Genomic DNA, 11,491 nt, shown 5'->3' with positions numbered 1-11,491 from the left:
CTCTGTCCCCTGAGTCTCAGGTTTTCTGCAAAACTCGTGCCCTAGTCAGTATTTTTGGTGATCTTTTTATCCTCACCTTCCTCTGAGAGGCAGGAACAAAATGCCTGACTGCTCCCATTTTACCTAAATTGTGAATTCCTTTAAGACATGCCCTAAAGTCTTAGTCTGTTCAGAGTAGTGGGGTGGGAAGAGGAGTCAGTGTTTTGTGTGGTCTCCTCATTCCACCCATAATGCTTTGCGTTCAGCCTGGTGTTTATGTTTTAGCTGAGGGACTTTGGCTAAACTGTTTTTTAAATGTTATTTATTTATTTATTTAATATACATAAGTACACTGTCCCTGTCTTCAGACACACCAGAAGAGGACATCAGATCCCATTACAGATGGTTGTGAGCCACTGTGTGGTTGCTGGGATTTGAACTCAGGATCTCTGGAAGAGCAGCCACTGCTCCTAACCGCTGAGCCATCTCTCCAGCCCTGGCTAAGCATCTTCACAGTTGATAAAAATGAGTATTTCCTCTCTTGGTTGGCTGCGCTGGTGTTAGGTCAAGGTGACGCATGTCTAGCTCAGTCTAGCCTCCGATTTGAATTGCTGTGTAGCAGAGGCTGGTCTTTAACTCTTTATCCTCCTGCTTCCACCTTCCGAGTGCAAGCATTAGAGTGAATGCCTCGCATGGATACGTTGTTATGCATGATGCTTAGTGAAACACAGATTAAAAACAATAGCAGATAGCCTTAAAAAAGGGTTCTTAAAAAAGGTATATAGTGAGCAAGAAACCATGTCCTTGTGACTAATTTTCCTAAGGCAGATACCACAGAGTCAGGTCTTGATAGCATCTTAGTTTTTATTGGAGAAGGGATAGAAAATTTATACTTTAAAGAGTAGATTTCAAAGTAATCCATAGAGTGGGGGAAGAGGGACGTTCAGCCTAATCAAAGGTTAAGAATGTAGTTAATTGAATAGTTAATTAATAATTAAAGAAAAAAAGAATGTGGTGCCCAGCTGAGTGTGCCTCTGAGGCCAGCCTGAGCTGTCGAGTGAGACCCTGTCTAAAAACAAGAGCAAGTCCACTGTGGTGTGGAAAGCTGGGATCTCAGTTCACAGGAGGCAGAGGCAGGCAGGTCTCTGAGTTCTAGGGCAGCCAAGGCTACATGCTCTTTGTGAGTGTGTGGGGAAGGAGCCCCTGGCTGTGGGACTGCGAGCTGGGAAGCTACACACTTCATGGTTCTTCTCCTTCTACAGCTCTGCTATACCATGACGCTGATGGGACACAACAAGGAAGCTTAGCTGGTGGAAGGACCGCTGGCATCTCTGCAGCAGAATCCCAGGTGTGTTGGATTTTCCTCCATTTTTCTGGACATTTCTTGTTAGTTTTTAAAAATGCAAACCACCTTTTTTTAAAGACTTTTATGTAATATGAGTGCTCTATCTGCATGCACAGCTGCATTCCAGAAGAGGACATCAGATCCCATTACAGATGGTTGTGAGCCACCATGTGGTTGCTGGGATTTGAACTCAGGACCTCTGGAAGAGCAGCCAGTGCTCTTAACCACTGAACCATCTCTCCAGCCCATGAACCACCTTTTTTGAGAAGTGGAAGTAGGTGGAGACCAATAATTTGCTCTGGAGGGTCCAGACAGGCTACTCACATAGTACTTTCTGTGTGGCTGTTTTCATTTTTATAGTGGCTTCATCTGGAACATTATCCTAATTTCAAATAGAAAGAGAACGATACTGTCCTACCCCGCTCTAAACCAACAGAATTACTTGGCATCTAAGATAAACGTAATGGCTTGGAGAGAGGGCTCAGACGGAGAAGAGTGCTCACTACCTGAGTTCAGATCCCAGCCTCAGCAGTCTGGATGTGCTAGTAACCCTGGTGCCGCTGGGCCTGAAGAGAGGTTCACTGGACTTACTGGTTACCAGCCTAGGTGAAGAAACACAAGCTCCAAGTTCAGGGTGGAGACCCTGCCCCAACTTCCACAAGGAGGTCCTCTGACCTCCAGAGCATTCTGTAGTACTCTCTTGAAGCATAAGTAGTAGATGTAATTAAGAATTAAAAGCCGAGGTTCTCAGCACCAGAGAAAGATGGCATTTTTATTCAAATTTGAGGTACAAGCAACCTGTGGGAAATACAGATGCACAACTCAGGTGGGTATGGTGGTACACATCCGGAACCCAGTACTTAGGAGGCTTTGGAGAAAGAGGGTTGCTAGGAGTGAAATTGTAGCAATTGGGAAATCAGCCTTGCCTTCATAGCAAGGCCATATTTTAAACAGACAGACAGACAAAGGTTGGAGAGAGAGCTCAGACATTCAGAGTACTTGCTGCTCTTCCAAAGGCCCAGGTTGGATTGCAGCACCAATCAGGTGGGTGTCAACCGTCTATAACTCCAGTTCCAGGGAATCTGCAGGCAGGCACTGTGTACACACAGTGTATTCAGGCAAATCATTCATACAAATAATATAAAATAAATACAACTTCAAAGAGAAAAATACAGGAAATTAAAGTGTCCCCCTTTTGTCATGCACATACTGTGGAAGCAAACAATTAATTAGAACATTCTGTTGTCCCCGGAAGTTCCCTCGAGCCCCTTTCCAATCAGTTCTCGGGTCCACCCCTGGAAGAGAGGACAGGCAGTTTACACATTCTGTCTTACAACTGAATTTAACTCTACAATGTCTTAGAGTTTGTCTGTCGACTACTTTTAAGTCTTGTGTGGATTTTACAGTTGTGAGTAGCTTGAACTACATAGAGTGTTATTCAAATCTTTATCCTTCACGATTTTGATTTTGAGCCTTAAACTCGCTACATAGGATTTGCTATGTATCTAAGGATGACCTTTATTTCTGACCCTCCTACCTCCATGTCCTGGGGTTATAGGTTCACTCTGTCATTCAGTTTACACAGATCTGAGGACGAACCCAGGGCTTTCTTCGTGCCATGCAGTGTCTCATCAGCTCAGCTATAACCCAGTCCCCTCCTTGACGTACTTTTATTACCTTGTCCCATCAGTGGTTGACAGGATCTTAAGTCTGTCACTGTGACTTTTTTGTCTTCTGTTCCTTTAATTCTGACAGGTTTTTTTTTGATTAATAATGATAATAGTAATTATTTTTAATTTTTTGAGAAGGGTTTCTCTGTGTAGCTCTGGCTATCCTGGAACTTGCTCTGTAGTCCGGAGAGCTCTCACTGTGGAAGTGTAGACCATGGCCCCGGCCTCAGAGAGCCACCTGCTTCTGTTGGGATTAAAGCTGCCAGGTCTTGGACTGTCTCCTTAAATAGACTTTCTTCGCATTATGAAGTAGCCCTGTGAGTTACAGTATCCCACCCCAGACCTACTTAGACTTGTCTAAAGTGCCTTGATTATCATCTTCTTCCTCCTCCTCCTCTCCAAGTCTGGCAGTGTGGCTTTGCCTATGGCCCACTTGAACTCTGGTTTTTTCATTTTGCTTGCACAGAGCCTTCCCACTCCTCATACCTTAAGCCCATGTCTACAGTGTGACTTTCACAGGCAGCTTTTGCTTGTTTAGTCCATGCACACAGCTGGTCATTGGTGTGGTTGCCTGGTGTGTATTTTCTTCTTTGTCCTGATTGCATTGTGACTTTCCTGTCTGTCTTTACTGCCTTCCTGTGGATTGAATACTTTTTCAGTTCTCCACTTTTGTCCTCTAATGGTCTTTGACCACCCTAGAAGCCCGTGGTGGCACATCCTTGTAAGCCTAGCTACCCCAACATTGTCTTTATCAGACTCTAGTGACACTGACATCTGCTCTGGCAAAGATCTGGGTTCATTTCCGAGAACCCACAAGGTGGCTCATAACCATCTATAACTCCATTTATTTCCCTGGGATTCGATGCCCTCTTCTAACCGCCTAGTGCATCAGATACACACGTGGTGCACATGCATAAATGTAAACAAAAGACTCATACATGTAAATACATTTTAAAAAGATTTGTTTATTTTATGTATATAAATACACTGTCACTTGCTTCAGACACGCCAGAAGAGGGCATCTGACCCCATTACAGATGGTTGTGAGCCACCATGTTTGCTAGGAATTGAACTCAGGACCTCTGGAAGAGCAGTCAGTGCTCTTAACCACTCCAACCCCTGCAAATAAATCCTAAAAACAAACAAACAAAAAAACCCCACACATAACCTTGAGATTCCATTTTATTTCAGTCAGAATGTCTGTCATCAAGAAAAGAAGCAACAGATGTGGTGGGTGGGGATGTGGGGAAAAGGGATTATACTCAGTGTTTGTGGGACTTGTATGTTATGCAAGTCTGTGTGGAGGGTTCTCAAGAAACTAAGACTTCCATGTGACCGCATTATAGCTCTCCTGGACACGTACCCCAAGGACTCTGTGTCCTACCACAAAGACATGTGCACATCCATGTGTATGGCTGCATACTGATCACAGTAGCAAGAAAATGGAACCAGCCTAGATGCCCATAAGCACACACACACACACATGCACACAACCACATACACACACACACGAAGTCATGAATTTTCAGGAAAATGGATGGATCTGGAAATTATATAAAGCCAGGTGACTCAGAAAGACAAATACTGTGCTGTGCCTCATGTGGAACACTCATACTGTCTACACAGCTGTGTATAGGTGGGGGAAGTGTGGAAAGAAGTAAGGAGAGAGTGGGAGGGACTGAGGTGTTGAGGTAGGAGACAGGTGAGAGTGGAAGGAAGCTATGTGTGTGGGGGGAACAGGAGACTGGGGGGGATAGGAGGCTGTATGGGGGGGAACAGGAGACTGGGGGAATAGGAGGCTGTAGGGGGAAACAAAAGGCTGTGGGTTGTAGGGAATAGGAGTCTGTGGGGTGTGAAAGGGAACAGGTGGGCTTCAGGGCCTGAGGGAGAGGGTTGGAGAACCAACAGAAATACTGTTAAAATGCCACAGTGAAACCTAGTACTGTATATGCTAATGAAAACTTTTCTAAGAAACATAAAAAGGGTGCATAGGTATTAGGGTAAGTGCAAATGCAGAAGCACCTCCTTCCATACCCCACTCCCCTCTGCTCTCTTCTCCTCCCATTCCCCCTGACCCCAGACCTGCCTCCATCTGTGCAGCTCTCCCTCCTCTGACAGATGTTCACTCTGAGGCCTTTTGGAACATTCTGGAATACTCTTCCCTGAGATTTCCACATGACTCTCCCCTGTTGAATAACTGCCTCTAGTCAAACTGTACATTTCGGAGAACACTGCTTTCCACAGCAACCCAAAACAAGATCACCTCAACTCTCACTGGTGTTTCCACACCTTCATGTCTCTTTTTTGTCCTATATATTTAATTACTTATGCAGTCTTTAAGAAAATCTCCTGACAGACCCAGAGGCTGCTCCTGGTGAAATCAGTGTGGAATCTCTGAACTTGGAATACTGCCAGGGCTCCTTAGATTTTTGACTAGGGTGGACTCTGATTCCTCTGTTTGATATTGTAGGAATTATTGACTTTCAAGGACATAGCTGTGGATTTATCCCAGGAGGAATGGGGGCAACTGGCTCCTGCATACCGGGATTTGTACCGGGAGGTGATGCTGGAGAACTACAAAAACCTGGTGTCAGTGGGTAAGGACCAGCCACTTACTTTATGTTTGTTGTTGTAATAAAATCCCCCCCCCAAAGCAACTTATAATTTTGAGGAAGTTAAGGCAAGAATTTAAGCATCACATCTTTGATAAAGAGCAAAGACTAGAATAAGTCCTTGTTTGCTTGATTGCTCTCAGGTATCTTTTTCTACTCCAACATAGTCCAAAGCCCCAGACTAGGGAATGGCACCACCCACAGTAGACTGGGATCTTCTCACATCAGTTAAGACAGCCTTCCATACCAACTTGATCTAGACAGTTCTTCAATTAAGAATCTTCTCAGGTGATTCAAGGTTGTGTCAAGTTGACAATTAAAAATTAGCCATCACACCAGGTGTCTTCTACAAACCTGGCCATCGTAAGAGAGCCATCGTTGCTAAACTATCGATGTCATGGATTTTGTCTGTGGATTCTGTATTAGAGATGTCTTGTTCCTTTGAAGACTAGGGCATAAGTAATGACTTCCTTAAGGGACAGCTTTATTTCATAAATCTAGAAAAGAAAGATGTGACCCTGTTGGTTATCAGAAAACCTGGATAGGAGAAGCTGGAATTAAACTCTGGGGCGGTTCTTCAACAGCAGCATCAACATTCATAATTTTTCTTTAACTCCATAAGCAGGATATGAATTTTCCAAGCCTACTGTGATTTCCCAGTTGGAAAAAGGAGAGGGACCATGGACGACAGAGAGTCAAGGCCCAGAGGATTCCATTTTAGGTGAGACAGGGTAGATGAGCCCTTTGGGTAGGTAGGCCGGAGTGCTTGGTCTTCTCAGGCTGTTGGGAAGGCTCGGAGCACTGACAGGACTTGCACTAGGCCTCACTTCAGCCCTTCTTCATCTCCTTTCCTCCATGCTCCTTTCCTTCCCATTCCCTTTTGAGAGTCTCTGTAGTTAGAAGGGAGAGAAATCTTGCTTGCTCTCATTAGAGTTAAACCCGAGCCCCTCACAGAACTGCAAGTAGCTGACATGAAGCGATTCATAGATACTTGCTGTTTTCAGCGCCACGTGACATTCCACAGATCTTCTCTTTTGCTTTTTATGTGTCCTTTCCTCACTTACTTTATAATCCCAACTTCAGTTTTGATTTTTCTTTTAACTCATGTATATAATTTTCTTCATAATGACTTCATAAAAAGTCCTGCAGGAGGGCTGGTGAGATGGCTCAGCAGGTAGAGGTCCTTGCTGCCACAGCTAAAGACCCAAATGCTGTCCCTGGGATCCACAGTGTGAAAGGAAAGAGCTCTCTTCTGACCTCCATCTTCGTGTGTGCTGTGACATGTATGTGTATGTATGTGCACACACACATAATTTAAAAACTTTAAAACTTTAACAAATAATCAGGAAAGGTAAAGAAATAATACAATATTCAGCCAGTGAATTTTCACTAATGTTCAAGTTGGCCAAAATTCTGAGCTCTGGCAACATAAAACATTGAAAGTGGCTGAAAGGCAGTGTGGTGTGCCCTTGCCAAATGAAGGTTCATCCATGCCAGGACCCAGCAGCGGCTTCAGCCAACTCTCTCAGAGGAATGCTTGCCGATGAACCCGGGGAAAAGGTGTGCATAGACCTCATTAGGTCCATGTGACCTCCAGTGTGCAATTCAGGAGGAAGTGGCAGAAGGGTCTGGAGTTCAGCCTCAAAAACTAAAAAGGTTCAGGGTTTCCTCCATAAAGGTCCTACACACATTACACATCTTGTGATAGATTTATTCTGAGATCCTGCACTTGCGATAGGTGATTTATTTTTAGTTATACTTAGTTGATTGCTGCTAAGTAGTAATACCTTACTTTGAGCATTTCTGTTTTGACATTTTAAGCTTTAATTCATTGTTTTGGGATTTTGAAACAAAGTATTATTATTCTGTAGTCCGAGATGGCCTCATACTCAAGATGATTCTCCTGCCTCGGTTTTCAGAATCATCACACCCTGCTTGATTTTTCAGAATTAATATTCATAGTGATCTTAAGTCACCCTGTTATAAATAGCAGTTGCCTGTACGTCCTCCTGGGTTTAATCATTCACAGCTGGCAGTGCTGAGAACAGTACAGGCTGAGGGTACAGTTGAGGGCAGAAAACTGCCTGTGTGTGCCGGCGTCACAACGCAAGCAACGAAGAGAAACCAGCGAAAGTTGCAGTGAGTGCTGTTGTCTCTTGATGGAGTCTTAAAAGTAACCTTGTAGAGGGTTTTTAAAAGAAGCATTAGGCAGCTGCTGCGGTACTTGACTGTAGTTCTGGGGTGAGGGGCAGGAGATTAGGACTTCAAGGATGGAGGCCCGACTGGACTACTCGAGACCCTGTCTTGAAAAACAAAGACCTAAAATAAATAACAACTATTTGTTGAATTCACTGAGATAGCAGAATTCCAATCTCAAAGTTCAATCCTGCTTTATCCTCTCTCTCAGCTTTTAAGTGGGTACACAGATGGTCTCTTCACATCATCCTTTTCTCCTCTCCAGACCCAGAGCTGGGGTCCGATAAACCTAGATGTTATTACTGTCTCTGTTGACAGCTTGAAGTTAGAAAATGCTTAAAAGATCCTTCGGTGCTGATGTAAAATCATACAGGAAATTACACCTGTAGTGGTAAATATAAAAAATGTGGCGACTTAATCCGTGGCACCACGCCACACAACCCCTGCCACTCTCTGGACCGGACCGGGCATTCTCTCCATCTCCGTTACTAGCTACACATTGATACAAACTGCCCACCTAGATAAGACAACTTGTCCTGTAATTATTCATAGTTATAAATCCTCCGGTAGCGGATCCCAGTGAATCTGCCACCTGAGCCGGGGGTGGGGAGGGTGGTTCCCTGTCTCTATCTTCCTTCCCGAACCAAAAAACCCAGGTCTCTTTTTCCTGCCTCCAACCCACCTACTCCTTGCCCAATGATTGGTTCCCTGAAATCTTTATTTATTAGAGGAAAGTTTTTCCTCTACATACCTTCCATGAATACAAACCCACCACCTGAAATATTAGTAATGGTGTAGTTTTTTCTAAGGGAAAAAAAACTAGCCAAAAAAATTTAAAATTTCTTTTGTTTGTTTTTATTTCTCTGTGTAGCCCTGGCTGTCCTGGAACTCACTCTATAGACCAGGCTGGCCTCAAACTCAGAGATCCACCTGCCTCTGCCTCCTAAGCACTGGGATTAAAGGTGTGTGCCACCACTGTGGTTAGGGCATCTTTCTAATATTTCTGAGATAGTTTTTCAAAATAGTTGTCAGTTTCAAGCCATATCCTTGAAGGCATAGTCCTTCAGTGTCATTTTTTTAGTGTTATTAGAACATAGCTAAGCCACATGTGTGACACACAGCCAGCATTTGAAAGGTAGAGAGAGGCTGGAGGAGCAGGAATTCAGGGACACCTTTAGCCATGTGAGGCCCAATCTCAGAACAAAACAAAGACAAACAAAACCAAATAAAACAAGAGAAAAGGAAGAAAGACTTGGAGAGAATTGAATGTTGCAAAGTTGGTAACATTAAATCAGAAAGGAGCAACCTAGCCACTGTTTCCTTGCATTTTACTTTTGAGATAGAGTCTCAAGTGCCTTAAGCTGTTCTTGCACTCTGCTGTCCAGCCACTGATGACTTTAAACTTCTGGTGTTCCTGCCCCTACTTCTTGAGTGATGGGTACAAGCATAAGCCTTCTCGTCTAGTTTATGCCGTGGCCAGGGTTTCATGTACGTGAGGCAAGCACTGCCCACTGAACAGCCCTGTTCTCTCCTTAATTCATTCCTTACTGTCTGTCCAGTCTGCATAACTATCTGATTACAGTAAAAAGCTCGTGGTGCCTTCTGTACCATATCTAAATGTCTGCAACATTTACAGTTCAAGTTTTTTCAATCCATAATGAATGAGTTATTCACATTTCTTTTCCCATTCAGATGTGAAGGCTAAACTAGAAACCATGGAGTCAGCTGCAGAGGATGACATTTCCGTCAGGTTCTATCATGGCATCATGAGGAGAAGATTCATAGAGGACCATATAGTTTGTTCTCCAATGAAAACTGCCTCCAGCTATGGTGATACATTAGACCGGCACCAGGAAACCTGTGGGAAAGACATGAGACGAGCTTTTTGGACCCACAAAAAGAAACACCAAGAAGTGAGCAAACTGGAAAACCCAGAGAGTTCCGGTGTTATTTTAGAACAGAAGCACTGTAAACGCAAACCAGCCAGAAAGAGGAATAAATATAAATTAGATTCAATCAATCGTCCAGTGAGCTGCATAAGAACCAGAATGTACCGATGTAATGTATGTGAAAAAATGTTCAAACAACCCATTCACCTTACTGAGCACATGAGGATTCATACTGGAGAGAAACCTTTCAGGTGCAAGGAGTGCGGAAGGGCCTTTAGCCAAAGTGCATCTCTTAATACGCACCAGAGGATCCACACTGGTGAGAAGCCCTTCGAATGTGAGGAGTGCGGCAAAGCCTTCAGGCACCGCTCGTCCCTTAACCAGCACCACAGGACTCACACTGGAGAGAAACCTTTTGTGTGTGACAAATGTCAGAAAGCCTTTAGCCAGAACATCAGCTTGGTCCAGCATCTGAGGACTCATTCTGGGGAGAAACCTTTTAGCTGCAATGAATGTGGGAAAACCTTCCGGCAGATTAGACACCTTGGTGAACACGTAAGAATTCACACCGGAGAGAAGCCCTATCAATGCACCTCGTGTTGTAAAACGTTCAGTCACAGAGCGTATCTCACACATCACCAACGAATACACACTGGGGAGAGACCCTACAAATGTAAGGAGTGTGGGAAAGCCTTTAGGCAGAGGATACACCTTAGCAACCATAAGACGGTTCATACGGGAGTGAAGGCGTACGAGTGTGACCAGTGTGGGAAAGCCTACAGGCACGATTCATCCTTTAAGAAACACCAGAGGCATCACACTGGAGAAAAGCCTTACGAGTGTAGTGAATGTGGAAAGTCCTTCAGCTATAATTCATCACTGAGCCGACACCATAAAATACACAGGAGGAACACGTTTCCAGGTGAACCAGGACGTGAGAGCAAAAGGCAGCTCTAAGTCAGTGGGTCTGAGCTTTAAAATTTCAGGACTCCAATAAACTTGAGAAATTGATAACAACGATGGCAACTTTTGATTTTGCCAAAAGTGTAAATAAATGCTGTTGATTACTACTGGCTGACACTTATACAAAATGATAAATTAAGCATTATGAAAAATTCACAATTATTTTTTCTCAGTTCATGGTAGATGAATAAATTATATCTTATGAATTCACTGATTTACAGATTAGTATTTTGGGAACTACTGTTTAAAATGTTACCACCTAGGCTGGGGAGGTAGCTCAGCAGGCAAAGGCCTTAGTCACTAACTGTAGTAAAATACCTGATTTATCCTTAGGACCCATGATGTAGGAAAACTGGCCTAACAAGCTGTCCTCTGAGCTCCATGTGTGCACACAAACTCTCATTTTAAAATATTACCCATGTCCTTTACTAATGTCATAGTTTTCGAGTATCTTTTCTCCAAACTTCTTATACCAGCTTCCAAAATACCTGTGCTTTTTTAAAGAATTAATTTACAATACTGAGTTAAATCTAGGGCATTATTCACAAGTTCTACGTCAACTTTTTTTTTTTAATAAAGATTTATTTATTTTATGTATGCGAGTACACTGTTGCTGTCTTCAGACACACCAGAATTGGGCATCAGATCCCGCTACAAATGGTTGTGAGCCACCATGTTGTTGCTGGGATTTGAAATCAGGACCTCTGGAAGAGCAGTCAGTGCTCTTAAGGGCTGAGCCATCTCTCCAGCCCTTTCTTTTTTGAAATAGTCTTGTTCTTCCCCCAATCTAGCCTCAAAATTACTGTGTAGTCAAGGATGGCCTTGAACATCCTCTTG

This window comes from Micromys minutus (genome assembly GCF_963924665.1).
Source record: "Micromys minutus genome assembly, chromosome: 9".
NCBI lineage: Eukaryota > Metazoa > Chordata > Mammalia > Rodentia > Muridae > Micromys > Micromys minutus.
Note: the sequence above shows the minus strand (reverse complement) of the source record.